The sequence below is a fragment of the Coregonus lavaretus genome (genome assembly GCF_964263955.1).
Source record: "Coregonus lavaretus genome assembly, chromosome: 29".
NCBI lineage: Eukaryota > Metazoa > Chordata > Actinopteri > Salmoniformes > Salmonidae > Coregonus > Coregonus lavaretus.
In genome coordinates this window covers 38,649,212-38,664,388 of record NC_140016.1, presented here as the reverse complement: position 1 = coordinate 38,664,388, position 15,177 = coordinate 38,649,212, and the positions used below count along the sequence as shown (strand labels likewise).

At 45.0% G+C, this 15,177-nt stretch overlaps 1 pseudogene across 1 annotated transcript in view; it reads left to right on the top strand.

The window, feature by feature from the left end:
- Nucleotides 1-13,763, top strand: part of LOC311104639 (glutathione reductase-like) — an 84,111-nt pseudogene extending 70,348 nt beyond the window's left edge. The window contains exons 2-6 of the transcript in view: nt 6,409-6,579; nt 7,240-7,352; nt 9,927-10,053; nt 10,496-10,536; nt 13,614-13,763. The product of the transcript in view is annotated as a glutathione reductase-like (transcript). The remainder of the gene's footprint in view (nt 1-6,408; nt 6,580-7,239; nt 7,353-9,926; nt 10,054-10,495; nt 10,537-13,613) is intronic.
- Nucleotides 13,764-15,177: the final 1,414 nt, after the last annotated feature.

Below are 15,177 nucleotides of genomic sequence, written 5' to 3'. Positions count from 1 at the left end.
CATGATAAACTGCGGACCATACTATTTACCAAGAGAGTTTTCATCTTTATTGTTCGTAGCTGTCTATTTATCACCACAAACCGATGCTGGAACTAAGACCACACACAACGAGCTGTATAGGGCCATAAGCAAATATGCACATCCTAGTGGCCGGTGATTTTAATGCAGGGAACTGAAATCTGTCTTACCAGTTTTTTTTACCAGCATGTCACCTGTGCAACTAGAGTCGAAAAAACTCTAGATCACCTTTACTCCACACACAGAAATGTGTTCTGGGATTCATCCGGTAGCGTTAAGGAGTTTACCACTTCTGTCACCGGCTTCATTAATAAGTGCATCGACGACCTCACATATACAGTGGGGAAAAAAAGTATTTAGTCAGCCACCAATTGTGCAAGTTCTCCCACTTAAAAAGATGAGAGAGGCCTGTAATTTTCATCATAGGTACACGTCAACTATGACAGACAAAATGAGAAAAAAAAATCCAGAAAATCACATTGTAGGATTTTTTATGAATTTATTTGCATATTATGGTGGAAAATAAGTATTTGGTCAATAACAAAAGTTTCTCAATACTTTGTTATATACCCTTTGTTGGCAATGACACAGGTCAAAGGTTTTCTGTAAGTCTTCACAAGGTTTTCACACACTGTTGCTGGTATTTTGGCCCATTCCTCCATGCAGATCTCCTCTAGAGCAGTGATGTTTTGGGGCTGTCGCTGGGCAACACAGACTTTCAACTCCCTCCAAAGATTTTCTATGGGGTTGAGATCTGGAGACTGGCTAGGCCACTCCAGGACCTTGAAATGCTTCTTACGAAGCCACTCCTTCGTTGCCAGGGCGGTGTGTTTGGGATCATTGTCATGCTGAAAGACCCAGCCACGTTTCATCTTCAATGCCCTTGCTGATGGAAGGAGGTTTTCACTCAAAATCTCACGATACATGGCCCCATTCATTCTTTCCTTTACACGGATCAGTCGTCCTGGTCCCTTTGCAGAAAAACAGCCCCAAAGCATGATGTTTCCACCCCCATGCTTCACAGTAGGTATGGTGTTCTTTGGATGCAACTCAGCATTCTTTGTCCTCCAAACACGACGAGTTGAGTTTTTACCAAAAAGTTATATTTTGGTTTCATCTGACCATATGACATTCTCCCAATCGTCTTCTGGATCATCCAAATGCACTCTAGCAAACTTCAGACGGGCCTGGACATGTACTGGCATGAGGAGGGGGACATGTCTTCCACTGCAGGATTTGAGTCCCTGGCGGCTTAGTGTGTTACTGATGGTAGGCTTTGTTACTTTGGTCCCAGCTCTCTGCAGGTCATTCACTAGGTCCCCCCGTGTGGTTCTGGGATTTTTGCTCACCGTTCTTGTGATCATTTTGACCCCACGGGGTGAGATCTTGCGTGGAGCCCCAGATCGAGGGAGATTATCAGTGGTCTTGTATGTCTTCCATTTCCTAATAATTGCTCCCACAGTTGATTTCTTCAAACCAAGCTGCTTACCTATTGCAGATTCAGTCTTCCCAGCCTGGTGCAGGTCTACAATTTTGTTTCTGGTGTCCTTTGACAGCTCTTTGGTCTTGGCCATAGTGGAGTTTGGAGTGTGACTGTTTGAGGTTGTGGACAGGTGTCTTTTATACTGATAACAAGTTCAAACAGGTGCCATTAATACAGGTAACGAGTGGAGGACAGAGGAGCCTCTTAAAGAAGAAGTTACAGGTCTGTGAGAGCCAGAAATCTTGCTTGTTTGTAGGTGACCAAATACTTATTTTCCACCATAATTTGCAAATAAATTCATAAAAAATCCTACAATGTGATTTTCTGGATTTTTTTTCTCAATTTGTCTGTCATAGTTGACGTGTACCTATGATGAAAATTACAGGCCTCTCTCATCTTTTTAAGTGGGAGAACTTGCACAGTTGGTGGCTGACTAAATACTTTTTTCCCCCACTGTATATCCCAACCAGAAGTAGCATCTGCACTGAGCTAAAGGCTAGAGCATCCGCTTTCAAGGAGCGGGACACTAATCTGGAGACTTGTAAGAAATCCCGCTATCACATCACCAACAAACTATCATAGTCCAAACACACCAATACAACAGGGCACATAAAAACCTATTCCCCCTCAGGAGGTTTCTGCATGGGCCCTCAGATCCCCCCAAAATTCTACAGCTGCACAATTGAGAGCATCTATACTGGTTGCATCACCGTTTGTTATGGCAGTTGCTTTGCATCCGACCGCAAGGTGCTACAGAGGGTAGTGTTTATGGCCTAGCACATCACTGGGGCCGAGCTTCCTGCCATCCAGGGCCTCTATACAAGGGGGTGTCAGAGGAAGGCCCTAATAATTGTCAAAGACTCCATCCACCCAAGTCATAGACTGTTCTCTCTGCTACCAAATGTCAAGCGGTACCGATGCACCGAGTCTTGAACCAACAGCTTCTATCCCCAAGCAATATGACTGCTAAATAGTTAAATAGTTAACCAATAGCTTTCTAGACTATCTGCATTGACCCTTTTTGCACTAACTATTTTTACTCATCACATACACTGCCACTACTGTTTATTATCTATCCTGTTGCCTAGTCACTTTATCCCTACCTATATGTACATATCTACATCAATTACCTCGTACCCGACTTGGTACTGGTACCCCGTGTAGTATATAGCCAAGTTATCATTACACACTTGTGTATTTATTCCTTGTGATTTACTCATGTAATTAATATGTAGTTACTATGTCTCAAAGTGTTTTTGTGTTTTTGATAGCATTAGGTGAAGTTTGGCAATACACTTTCTTGAGGGTTGGTACATAGCCTGTTGATCGGACAGTGATATGTATCCATAGTCTCCCATTTCATGTGATATCAAAAAAATTTACCTGGAGTGACCCAAAAAACACTGATAGCAACAAAACATGGTTATAACCCTGTCAAAAGAATGAAACACATTAATTTGAAAGATAACATTGACCCTACTTAAGTTACAAACAATGTCTGATCTTACAGCTTGGAATAGTCTTGAGAAAACATTTCCTTTAGTGGGTGCATGCTGAGAGTGAAAATCTTACAGCCGATATACTAATCGGATGTTTTTGAAGAGAAGAGAGAGTACTCCTTTCTTATTTTCTTTACCCAACCAGTACATCCACTCAATAAAATTTGAGTGGCCTTTAGCCTCCAGACCTGCCCCTTTATTGTCTGCCACACTCTTTCAATGTGTTGTGTGAGAATCCACAAACGTGTTTGTGAGGTTGACTGTCTGGTGATTGTAACCCAGCCTATTCAGAGACCTGACATACACTCTCCTGCAGTCTCTCAGAATGGTGGAACCTCTTCGCACATGTCATCTGATGATAGGGATTAAGGTTGCCTGTCAGCAGTTTTCCACAATTTTTTGAACACGTTGGCACCATCCTTCCACGATTGTACTGAATGATAGGAACAAGTGCATATCGTTGTTTTGTGACAGGGAGTTGGCCAGTCACACCGTGAAATGGCGGGGGATCAGTAAATCCATGGGAACTAGCATAATGTCACTCATGACACAAGCTAAGGTCTGATGCGTGGCTGCATAATGTTGAAAGACCCGAAACATGATCCTAGGAAACACTGATACGTTTCCAAGAGCATTGAGAGATGTACAGTGAGGGAAAAAAGTATTTGATCCCCTGCGGTTTTTGTACATTTGCCCACTGACAAAGACATGATCAGTCTATAATTTTAATGGTAGGTTTATTTGAACAGTGAGAGACAGAATAACAAACAAAAAATTCAGAAAAAACGTTATAAATTGATTTGCATTTTAATGAGGGAAATAAGTATTTGACCCCTCTGCAAAACATGACTTAGTACTTGGTGGCAAAACCCTTGTTGGAAAACACAGAGGTCAGACGTTTCTTGTAGTTGGCCACCAGGTTTGCACACATCTCAGGAGGGATTTTGTCCCACTCCTCTTTGCAGATCTTCACCAAGTCATTAAGGTTTTGAGCCTGACGTTTGGCAACTCGAACTTTCAGCTCACTCCACAAATGTTCTATGGGATTAAGGTCTAGAGACTGGCTAGGCCACTCCAGGACATTAATGTGCTTCTTCTTGAGCCACTCCTTTGTTGCCTTGGCCATGTGTTTTGGGTCATTGTCATGCTGGAAAATCCATCCACAACCCATTTTCAATGCCCTGGCTGAGGGAAGGAGGTTCTCACCCAAGAGTTGATGGTACATGGCCCCGTCCATCGTCCCTTTGATGCGGTGAAGTTGTCCTGTCCCCTTAGCAGAAAAACACCCCCAAAGCATAACGTTTCCACCTCCATTTTTGACGGTGGGGATGGTGTTCTTGGGGTCATAGGCAGCATTCCTCCTCCTCCAAACACGGCGAGTTGAGTTGACGCCAAAGAGCTCGATTTTGGTCTCATCTGACCACAACACTTTAACCCAGTTCTCCTCTGAATCATTCAGATGTTCATTGGCAAACTTCAGACAGGCCTGTATATGTGCTTTCTTGAGCAGGGGGACCTTGCGGGCGCTGTAGGATTTCAGTCCTTCACGGCGTAGTGAGTTACCAATTGTTTTCTTGGTGACTATGGTCCCAGCTGCCTTGAGATCATTGCCAAGATCCTCCCATGTAGTTCTCGGCTGATTCCTCACCGTTCTCATGATCATTGCAACTCCACGAGGTGAGATCTTGCATGGAGCCCCAGGCCGAGGGAGATTGACAGTTATTTTGTGTTTCTTCCATTTGCGAATAATCGCACCAACTGTTGTCACCTTCTCACCAAGCTGCTTGACGATGGTCTTGTAGCCCTTTCCAGCCTTGTGTAGGTCCCTGACATTCTTGGAGAGCTCTTTGGTCTTGGCCATGGTGGAGAGTTTGGAATCTGATTGATTGATTGCTTCTGTGGACAGGTGTCTTTTATACAGGTAACAAGCTGAGATTAGGAGCACTCCCTTTAAGAGTGTGCTCCTAATCTCAGCTCATTACCTGTATAAAAGACACCTGGGAGCCAGAAATCTTTCTGATTGAGAGGGGGTCAAATTCTTATTTCCCTTATTAAAATGCAAATCAATTTATAACATTTTTGACATGCGTTTTTCTGGATTTTTTTGTTGTTATTCACATTTGTAACAGCTTTTACTTCATTTGCCAGAATACTGTAGGCTCACAAGAATAATAAATTTGGGCAGCAGCAGTGGTGCAAGCCTCCCCAGTCGCACCATGCTGCCCTTCCCAGCCTGCCACCATGACAAGTAATCTAAATTCCTGTGGGAAACACTGGTCGGGATGGTTGGAAAAGCAAGCTAAATGTTCAATCTTGGAGTGCCCCTTTACCTAGTCCAGTAATAACGGATGAAAATCCCAAAAGCTCACTTAAAACACAGTTTTAAGTGAGCCTACATTTCCTGAGTGAATATAGGTAAACAAAACTAGTGGATTGTTCAGAGTCAAAATTGCTCTTTCTAAAACTTTCTTAGCGTGTCAAATTCATTACCCTATCGATGATTTTTTTTTACCCAATTCGTAAATGGAACCCGAGAATGGCTAAATATTGAATCCTTTCTGATGATGCCTCCTCGTCTCTATAAATCCTGCAAGGAAACATGCACATTTAACTCAGACACAGGTGCTTGTTTTAGAGACTGACACTAAGTGAACATTGAAATGGAATGTAGGCTAAGTAAGTCTATGACATTACATTTTACATTTTAGTCATTTAGCAGACACTCTTATCCAGAGCGACTTACAGTTAGTGAGTGCATACATTTTCATTTTCACATTCAATTCCATTCTACTATGATTATCAATTAACTTTTTCAGTAGCAGTAGGAATACATCCACATTGTTGGAAATAGGAGAACAAAAGCTTTCCAGACAAAGATTAAACAATCCAGGCAACCATTGGCTTATATATCCATCCCACAAACACTAGTGACAGTTTTCAATTCGAATAGAGGTGTGCCATGTACAAGAGTTGACCACAAGATGGCGTGTCTATATTGTCTAATCCTTTTCACTTTTGCACTACAGGTGTTGAGAAACTTCGATAAGCTCAAATTGCACCAAAGAATTGCAGATCTCTGGAATTGAGTTGTGGAAAAATACTAAGGTAAAATAATTTATTTAATGAGGATAGTCTATACCGATTAATTGTCTTGTTTTGAGTAACATTATGATTATAATGCATCCACAATTTTGTCTATGAACATTTATGCATAGCATGCACATACTCCATCCACTCTTATCCCAAAGTGGTTATTGTTTGTGGTGAGATCGACTATGTTGAAGTCAGACTGTGCAGAATCACTAGCTACAAATCACCAAGATCAGCGATTATGCGCATTTCCTTGCTCAAACTGATCCCCTGAAACATGCTGATTGTCTATCTGCTATAACCTTTGTCTGCTGGCAGGTGAAGTCGGTGAGTAAGACAGACAATGGCCTGCTGGAGGTCACACTGGTCACCAAAGACCCCGAGAAGAAGAACGACGGGGAGAAGATCGGCACTATCCAGGAGGTGGACTGTCTGCTGTGGGCCATCGGCCGAGAGCCCAACACCGCCGACCTCAACCTCAGCCAGATGGCAAAGATCACTCCTCAGACTGTTTACAAAAGTCTCTTGAGAAAATATGGAGATGTTGCCAAAACCGTATAATTTCAGTACATGGCAAGGGACTTGATTCGGAAATGAGTTTGGGAATACTGTAGACTGAGATCCCATTGCATGCATTGCTCACTGTCTTCTCATGGATGTTGCAAAAATATAAATTAAATGTTTTTAAAGTAATGCAGCTTCAGCTACATGTATGAGTGTTGTGAATAATACAGTCAAACGATTTCCATTTAAAGGACAAACCCTGTGTCAGTGTATGGAATGTGTGGCTTAATAGCCCTTTCCTGCAGTCAAATGACCTGGTGGCCTCTTGGGTGGAATGTTATTAATATTTTTCATAATTAATAAACATTGTTTTGGAAAAAAAACTCAATCTGTTGTTTCTATGTCAAACAGTTCTGTATATAAAGTATGATATTGGGACGCAAACTCAAAATTGAATACATTTCAACTCTATATCTGACATGGTACAGGTGTCTTCTTTTTTCTAAAGCCCGTAACCATGTGTGTGAGGTGTATACATTTGTTTCAAAGTAGATTTGTTTAAGACTACCAAGAAACACTCTGTGTGACCCTGATTAAGCCAACTGCAGTAAAAGGCTAAAGACCGTTTGATGTTTTCTTCGACAGGGTGTGGATATTGATGAGAGATGCTTCATCGTTGTAGATTAGTTCCAGAACACCACTCGCCAAAGGGATCTACTCTGTGGGAGACGTGTGCGGGAAGGCCCTCCTCACTCCTGGTAGGCTGTGCCAGACATGGGTGAAGTGTGGCCAATTTGAACTATAGTAGTGTCTAGATATCTAGTGATATATATACAGTGGGGGAAAAAAGTATTTAGTCAGCCACCAATTGTGCAAGTTCTCCCACTTAAAAAGATGATAGAGGCCTGTAATTTTCATCATAGGTACACGTCAACTATGACAGAGAAAATGAGAAAAAAAATCCAGAAAATCACATTGTAGGATTTTTAATGAATTTCTTTGCAAATTATGGTGGAAAATAAGTATTTGGTCAATAACAAAAAAGTTTCTCAATACTTTGTTATATACCCTTTGTTGGCAATGACACAGGTCAAACGTTTTCTGTAAGTCTTCACAAGGTTTTCACACACTGTTGCTGGTATTTTGGCCCATTCCTCCATGGAGATCTCCTCTAGAGTAGTGATGTTTTGGGGCTGTCGCTGGGCAACACAGACTTTCAACTCCCTCCAAAGATTTTCTATGGGGTTGAGATCTGGAGACTGGTTAGGCCACTCCAGGACCTTGAAATGCTTCTTACGAAGCCACTCCTTCGTTGCCCGGGCGGTGTGTTTGGGATCATTGTCATGCTGAAAGACCCAGCCACGTTTCATCTTCAATGCCCTTGCTGATGGAAGGAGGTTTTCACTCAAAATCTCACGATACATGGCCCCATTCATTCTTTCCTTTACACGGATCAGTCGTCCTGGTCCCTTTGCAGAAAAACAGCCCCAAAGCATGATGTTTCCACCCCCATGCTTCACAGTAGGTATGGTGTTCTTTGGATGCAACTCAGCATTCTTTGTCCTCCAAACACGACGAGTTGAGTTTTTACCAAAATGTTCTATTTTGGTTTCACCTGACCATATGACATTCTCCCAATCCTCTTCTGGATCATCCAAATGCACTCTAGCAAACTTCAGACGGGCCTGGACATGTACTGGCTTAAGCAGGGGGACACGTCTGGCACTGAATGATTTGAGACCCTGGCGGCGTAGTGTGTTACTGATGGTAGGCTTTGTTACTTTGGTCCCAGCTCTCTGCAGGTCATTCACTAGGTCCCCCCGTGTGGTTCTGGGATTTTTGCTCACCGTTCTTGTGATCATTTTGACCCCACGGGGTGAGATCTTGCGTGGAGCCCCAGTTCGAGGGAGATTATCAGAGGTCTTGTATGTCTTCCATTTCCTAATAATTGCTCCCACAGTTGATTTCTTCAAACCAAGTTGCTTACCTATTGCAAATTCAGTCTTCCCAGCCTGGTGCAGGTCTACAATTTTGTTTCTGGTGTCCTTTGGCAGCTCTTTGGTCTTGGCCATAGTGGAGTTTGGAGTGTGACTGTTTGAGGTTGTGGACAGGTGTCTTTTATACTGATAACAAGTTCAAACAGGTGGCATTAATACAGATAACGAGTGGAGGACAGAGGAGCCTCTTAAAGAAGAAGTTACAGGTCTGTGAGAGCCAGAAATCTTGCTTGTTTGTTATTGACCAAATAATTATTTTCCACCATAATTTGCAAATAAATTCATAAAAAATCCTACAATGTGATTTTCTGGATTTTCTTTTCTCAATTTGTCTGTCATAGTTGACGTATACCTATGATGAAAATTACAGGCCTCTCTCATCTTTTTAAGTGGGAGAACTTGCACAATTGGTGGCTGACTAAATACTTTTTTCCCCACTGTATATATATATATATATATATATAGCATTTCCACTTGCAAATAGCACTAAATATCATATATGTAGTAGTAAAGGAATACAATTCCACGAGAGGAGTGCATCATTGTTTTTACGCTGTTTAACACTAAAAGTAGCCTTTTTACCATGACTAGTCAGTCCGGCCAGCTCCTTTTAGGTAATTTAACTCCAACCACGTACAGCTTTTATTTTTATTTAACTAGGCAAGTCAGTTAAGAACAAATTCTTATTTACAATGACGGCCTACACCGGCCAAACCCGGACGACGCTGGGCCAATTGTGCGCCGCCCTATGGGACTCCCAATCACGGCCAGTTGTGATACAGCCTGGAATCGAACCAGGGGGTCTGTAGTGACACCTCAAGCACTGAGATGCAGTACCTTAGACCGCTGCACCACTCGGGAGCCCTCAGTAAAATTCTGTTGAATAGATTGTCTGTTATGGTTAAGAAAGAAAAATAGCAATGTTACCTCATGGTGTACCGTCGATAGCTCAGATACATTTTTGCATTGCAAATCTCGATTTTGACATTTGTTCTGTTGGGTTTGGGCAGTCTGTCACGCCCTGACATTGAGATCTCTAGTTGAGTTGGGCAGGGTGTGAAATCTAGTTTATATATTTCTATGTTGGCCGGGTGTGGTTCCCAATCAGAGGCAGCTGTCTGTCGTTGTCTCTGATTGGGGATCATACTTAGGCAGCCATGTTGCCTACCTTAGTTGTGGGATCTTGTTTCTGTTTGGCTTGTTTGATGTTTAGCCTCTTGAACTTCACGTTCTGTTGGATTTTGTTATTTTGTCGGTGTTTATTAAAATAAACGACTATGTACGCATTCCACGCTGCACCTTGGTCCGATCCTTTACACAACGAACGTGACACAGTCGCCATTGCAGCGGGCAGAAAGCTGGCACACAGACTGTTTGACGGCAAGGAGGATGCCAAGGTCGACTACTCTAACATTCCGTTTTTTTAGCCAACCACCCATCGACACGGTGGGCCTCACAGAAGGTGAGTGTGCCCTTACCAAAGAGGTCCTCAAGTGGGTGGTTCCCCTTATCGTAAATGTCCTCCACTGAAGTGGGATGAGTTGGTTTGTTTCTCTGTCAGTCTGTTGGACAAATACCCAGCCTAACTGACAAAAGTGTGACATTCTTCCCAGCAACTATTGTTGTCTATAACATTGCACTGCAGCCATTGGTTGCATCCCAAATGGCACCCTATTCCCTATATAGTGCACCACTTTTGAACCTATGGGCCCTGGTCAAAGGTATTACCCTATATAGGGAATAGGGTGCCATTTGGAATGCAGCCTTGTTTTCTGTTGTTCGTTAGTAGAGAAGCTGATGGTCTATGGTCTCCTTGTGTTACAGAGGAGGCGATTTAAAAGCAGGGAGAACGTGAAGTCTTACAAGACGTACTTCACCCCCATTTATCCCGCCATCACCACCAGGAAGATTCATGAAGTTGGTGTGTGTGGGGAAGGAGGAGAAGGTGAGAGGCTCCTTAAACCTAGCCCTAGGCTAGCACAGTATTAACACACCTGATCAACTAATCAACCCCTTGATTTGATGAAGCAGGTGTGTTCATAGCTGGGCTTGAACAAATCTTTGGGTTGTGTGCATTAGTGTCACGGATCCACCCGGTACTGCTGCTCATTCCGTTCACCAGTTCCGGAGGTCTACGTCACCGGCTTTCTAGGCGTCACTGACATGGATCATTTCCACCAACCCCGGACTGTCTTGTCTCATTACGCACACCTGGTTCCCATTCCCCCTGATTAGTATGTGTATATAATGTATGTGCCCTCTGTTCCCCATTGTCCTTGTCGATTAATGTCCCATGTCCGTTGGTCTCGTGAGTACCGTGTAGAGTGCTCTTGTTGTTTACGGGTCTCGTCCAGTGTACTGTGTAGATGTTACACCTCGCTCTTTGTTTGGGTTACATCCCTTTTGTATATATATATATATATATACACATGTGTTTGTGTTGGGTGGAGTAAATAAAAACCCTAATACGTATTCCTGCGTCTGTCTTCAAATCATTATACAACGTGACAGAATAATAGACCCATAAAAATGGAGACAGCGGGAAAGGCCGAGCTGGCGACAATCGTGGAGGCAGTCCAGCATCACGAGGATTGTCTTTCCAGACATGGTAGTGCCATGGACAGTGTGCTGGCAACCATCCTGCGGTTGGAGGGGAAAGTGCAGTCCCTCCAGTCCCCAGCACTGGTTCCGGCCCCAGCCCCCACACCACCACTACCTGCCTCCATTCCATCTGAGCCGGTCCGCGGAATACCCCTGGCCCTCCCGGAGTGCTTTGACGGCGCGCCAGCGAGATGCAAGGGATTCCTTCTGCAATGCGACCTGTACCTTGCTCGCTACGCCGAGGCTGTCTCCGGGAGAGACAGGGTTGCCACAGTCATCTCGGCACTGACCGGACGATCAGCATGACGATCTGGTTGGAGAACCTCCTGCGGTCCGGATGAAGACCTGCGTTGAATCCAGAGCCCATGGCTACATCTGCTCCGTGGCTAGAGCCGATGGAGGTGTGCTCTGTACGTTTGCAAGAGGCAGAGCGTAGGAGAAGGAGGAATCTGGGCCTCTGCTCCTATGGTGGAGAAAGGGGTCATTTCTCCCCGACCTGCCCTCTATCCACTAATAGGCAAGGAGGTGACAACCCAGGGAATTCCCATGCTCCAACCCAGGCAGAGGAGAGGCAGGAAGAGGAGACCCCCATCATCCCTCCATTGCGCCAGTGGTGTGGGACGTGGAAGCCGACATACGGCAGGCCCTGCGTATGGAACCCGCATCTGCACAGGAGAACCACCTACGTGCCCATGGTTGTGTGGGACCGCCTCCTTTCCTGGGCGCACACGGCGCCTGTGTCGGGTCATCCTGGGATAGGCCGTACCATCGCCTGCCTGACTGAGAAGTACTGGTGGCCCACCTTGGCTAGGGATGTCCGGGTTTACGTCTCTTCCTGTTCCATCTGTGCCCAGTCTAAGACACCCAGACACCTCCCTTATGGAAAGCTCCTTCCCCTGCCGGTTCCACAATGACCCTGGTCTCACCTCTCAGTGGACTTTGTTACTGACCTTCCCCCCTCCCAGGGGAACACCACCGTTCTCGTCGTTGTGGACCAGTTTTCCAAAGCTTGTCGTCTCCTTCCTCTGCCTGGGCTCCCGTCGGCCATGCAAACCGCGGAGGCTCTTTTTACGCACGTCTTCCGGCACTAGGGGATCCCGGAGGACATTGTGTCAGACTGTGGTCCTCAGTTTACCTCACACATATGGAAAGCGTTCATGGAACGCCTGGGGGTCACGGTCAGTCTCACCTCCGGGTACCGTCCTCAAGCTAATGGGCAGGTGGAGAGGGTCAATCAGGAAGTGGGCAGGTTCCTGAGGTGTTGCTGTCAGGAACGGCCAGGGGAGTGGGCGCATTTTCTACCTTGGGCTGAGTACGCGCAGAATTCCCTCCGCCACTCCTCCACTAACCTCATTCCTTTCCTGTGCATTTTGGGGTATCAGCCGGCCCTGGCACCTTGGCATCCAAGCCAGACCGAGGCCCCTGTGGTGGACGAGTGGTTTCGTCACGCTGAGGAGATCTGGAACGCTGCGCACACTCGTCTCCAGTGGGCCGTGCGTCGGCACAAGGAACAGGCCGACCGCCACCGCAGTGAGGCGCCTGTTTTCTCTCCAGGTGACCAGGTCTGGCTCTCCACCCGGAACCTGCCCCTCCGCTTGCCCTTCCGGAAGCTGAGCCCGCGGTTTGTGGGGCCGTTTAAAGTCCTGAGGAGGGCTAATGAGATAACATACCATTTGCAACTCCCTGCTGATTACCGCATTAACCCAACTTTTAATGTGTCTCTCCTCAGGCCAGTGGTGCCTGGTGCCCTCGCTGAGGCTGGATCCAGTGACACCCCGCCTCCTCCTCTTGACATAGAGGGAGGTCTGGCGTACTCGGTTCGTGAAGTCCTGGATTCGAGGCGTCGGGCAGGGCGTCTCCAGTACCTCATCGACTGTGAGGGGTACGGCCCCTGGTTCCCATTTCCCCTGATTAGTGTGTGTATATATGTGCCCTCTGTTCCCCATTGTCCTTGTCAATTATTGTTCCCATGTCTGTTGGTCTCGTGAGTACCGTGTATAGTGCTCTTGTTGTTTACGGGTCTCGTCCGTGTATTGTGTGGAGGTTACACCTCGCTCTTTGTTTGGGTTACATCCCTTTGGTGTATGTATGTATGTTTGTGTTGGGTGGAGTAAATAAAAACCCTAATATGTATTCCTGCGCCTGTCTTCTAATCATTATACAATGTGACAATTAGGCACCAAACAGAAGAGAACGGACTGAAACAGCGTGGGACTACTTAAACTTGTCTAATAGGAAAATATCGTTTTAGTTTTCTGTTGTGGTACATTTCAAATTCTACATTGCATGCCCTAATGAACACGACCCAGAATTGAAAACACTACCCTAGAACCCTCTATATTCAGCTCAACACACAAAAGATTCATGACAGCATGTTTAGCCTGCCTCTCTAACAAAAATGACCTGTCTCCTTCCCCCCAGGTGGTTGGCCTTCATATGCAGGGCATTGGCTGTGACGAGATGTTGCAAGGCTTCGCAGTAGCCATCAAGATGGGCGCAACCAAAGCAGACTTTGACAAGACTACTGCCATTCACCCCACCTCGTCCGAGGAGTTTGTTACGATGTGTTAACAACGCAAACCTCTCGACGACCCTTCATTTCCTATACAGCACCAGCGAGAATCACCATACCAGGAAACGAGTGGCTTGACCCTTTTCCTCTGCAATAGCTTGACTGCCCAATGTTCAATAACAGCCCTCTACTTCCATTTTCTTTCTTTTAAGTTACCTCTTTTGTTTACCTCGTTTGAATTTTTGGGACCAAGACGATTAAGTTACTATTTTTTTCTGTACTGTGGGTGTTTAACAGTGCTTATCAATTTATTAAACATGCAAGATTTTTCTAATGACTGTGAAATGGAAGAGGTGGATCTACAGGCATTGTTGTCAAGTCACTGAATTGGTGGTAAGGAAATCTAGCTCCTAGTGTAGGATCGGACGACCTCCGCATGTGTAGTTCCCACATTATTTAGAATTCAAGGCACACTTAACCAGCATGGCTACCACAGCATTCTGCAGCGATACGCCATCCCATCTGGTTTGGGCTTAGTGGGACTATCATTTGTTTTTCAACAGGATAATGACCCAAAACACACCTCCAGGCTGTGTAAGGGATATTTGACCAAGAAGGAGAGTGATGGAGTGCTGCATCAGATGACCTGGCCTCCACAATCCCCCGACCTCAACCCAATTGAGATGGTTTGGGATGAGTTGGACGGCAGAGTGAAGGAAAAGCAGCCAACAAGTGCTCAGCATATGTGGGAACTCCTTCAAGACTGTTGGAAAAGCATTCCAGATGAAGCTGGTTAAGAGAATGCCAAGAGTGTGCAAAGCTGTCATCAAGGCAAAGGGTGGCTACTTTGATAAATCTCAAATATAAAATGTATTTTGATTTGTTTAACAGACAGAGTCACCAGCAAAGCACCTACACACCATCACACCACCTCCTCCATGCTTCACGGTGGGAACCACACATGCGGAGATCATCCGTTCACCTACTCTGCGTCTCACAAAGACACGGCGGTTGGAACAAAAAATCTCAAATTTGGACTCAGATTTCCACCGGTCTAATGTCCATTGCTCATGTTTCTTGGCCCAAGCAAGTCTCTTATTATTATTGCTGCTTGATGGTTTTTGTGACTGCACTTGAAGAAACTTTCAAAGTTCTTGAAATGTTTCAGATTGACTGAACTTCATGTCTTAAAGTAATGATGGACTGTCGTTTCTCTTTGCTTATTTGAGCTGTTCTTGCCATAATATGGACTTGGTATTTTACCAAATAGGGCTATCTTCTGTATACCACCCCTACCTTGTCACAACACAACTGATTGGCTCAAACGCATTAAGAAGGAAATAAATTCCACAAATGAACTTTTAAGAAGGCACACCTGTTATTTGAAATGCATTCCCGGTGACTACCTCATGAAGCTGGTTGAGAGAATGCCAAGAGTGTGCAAAGCTGTCATCAAGGCAAAGGGTGGCTACT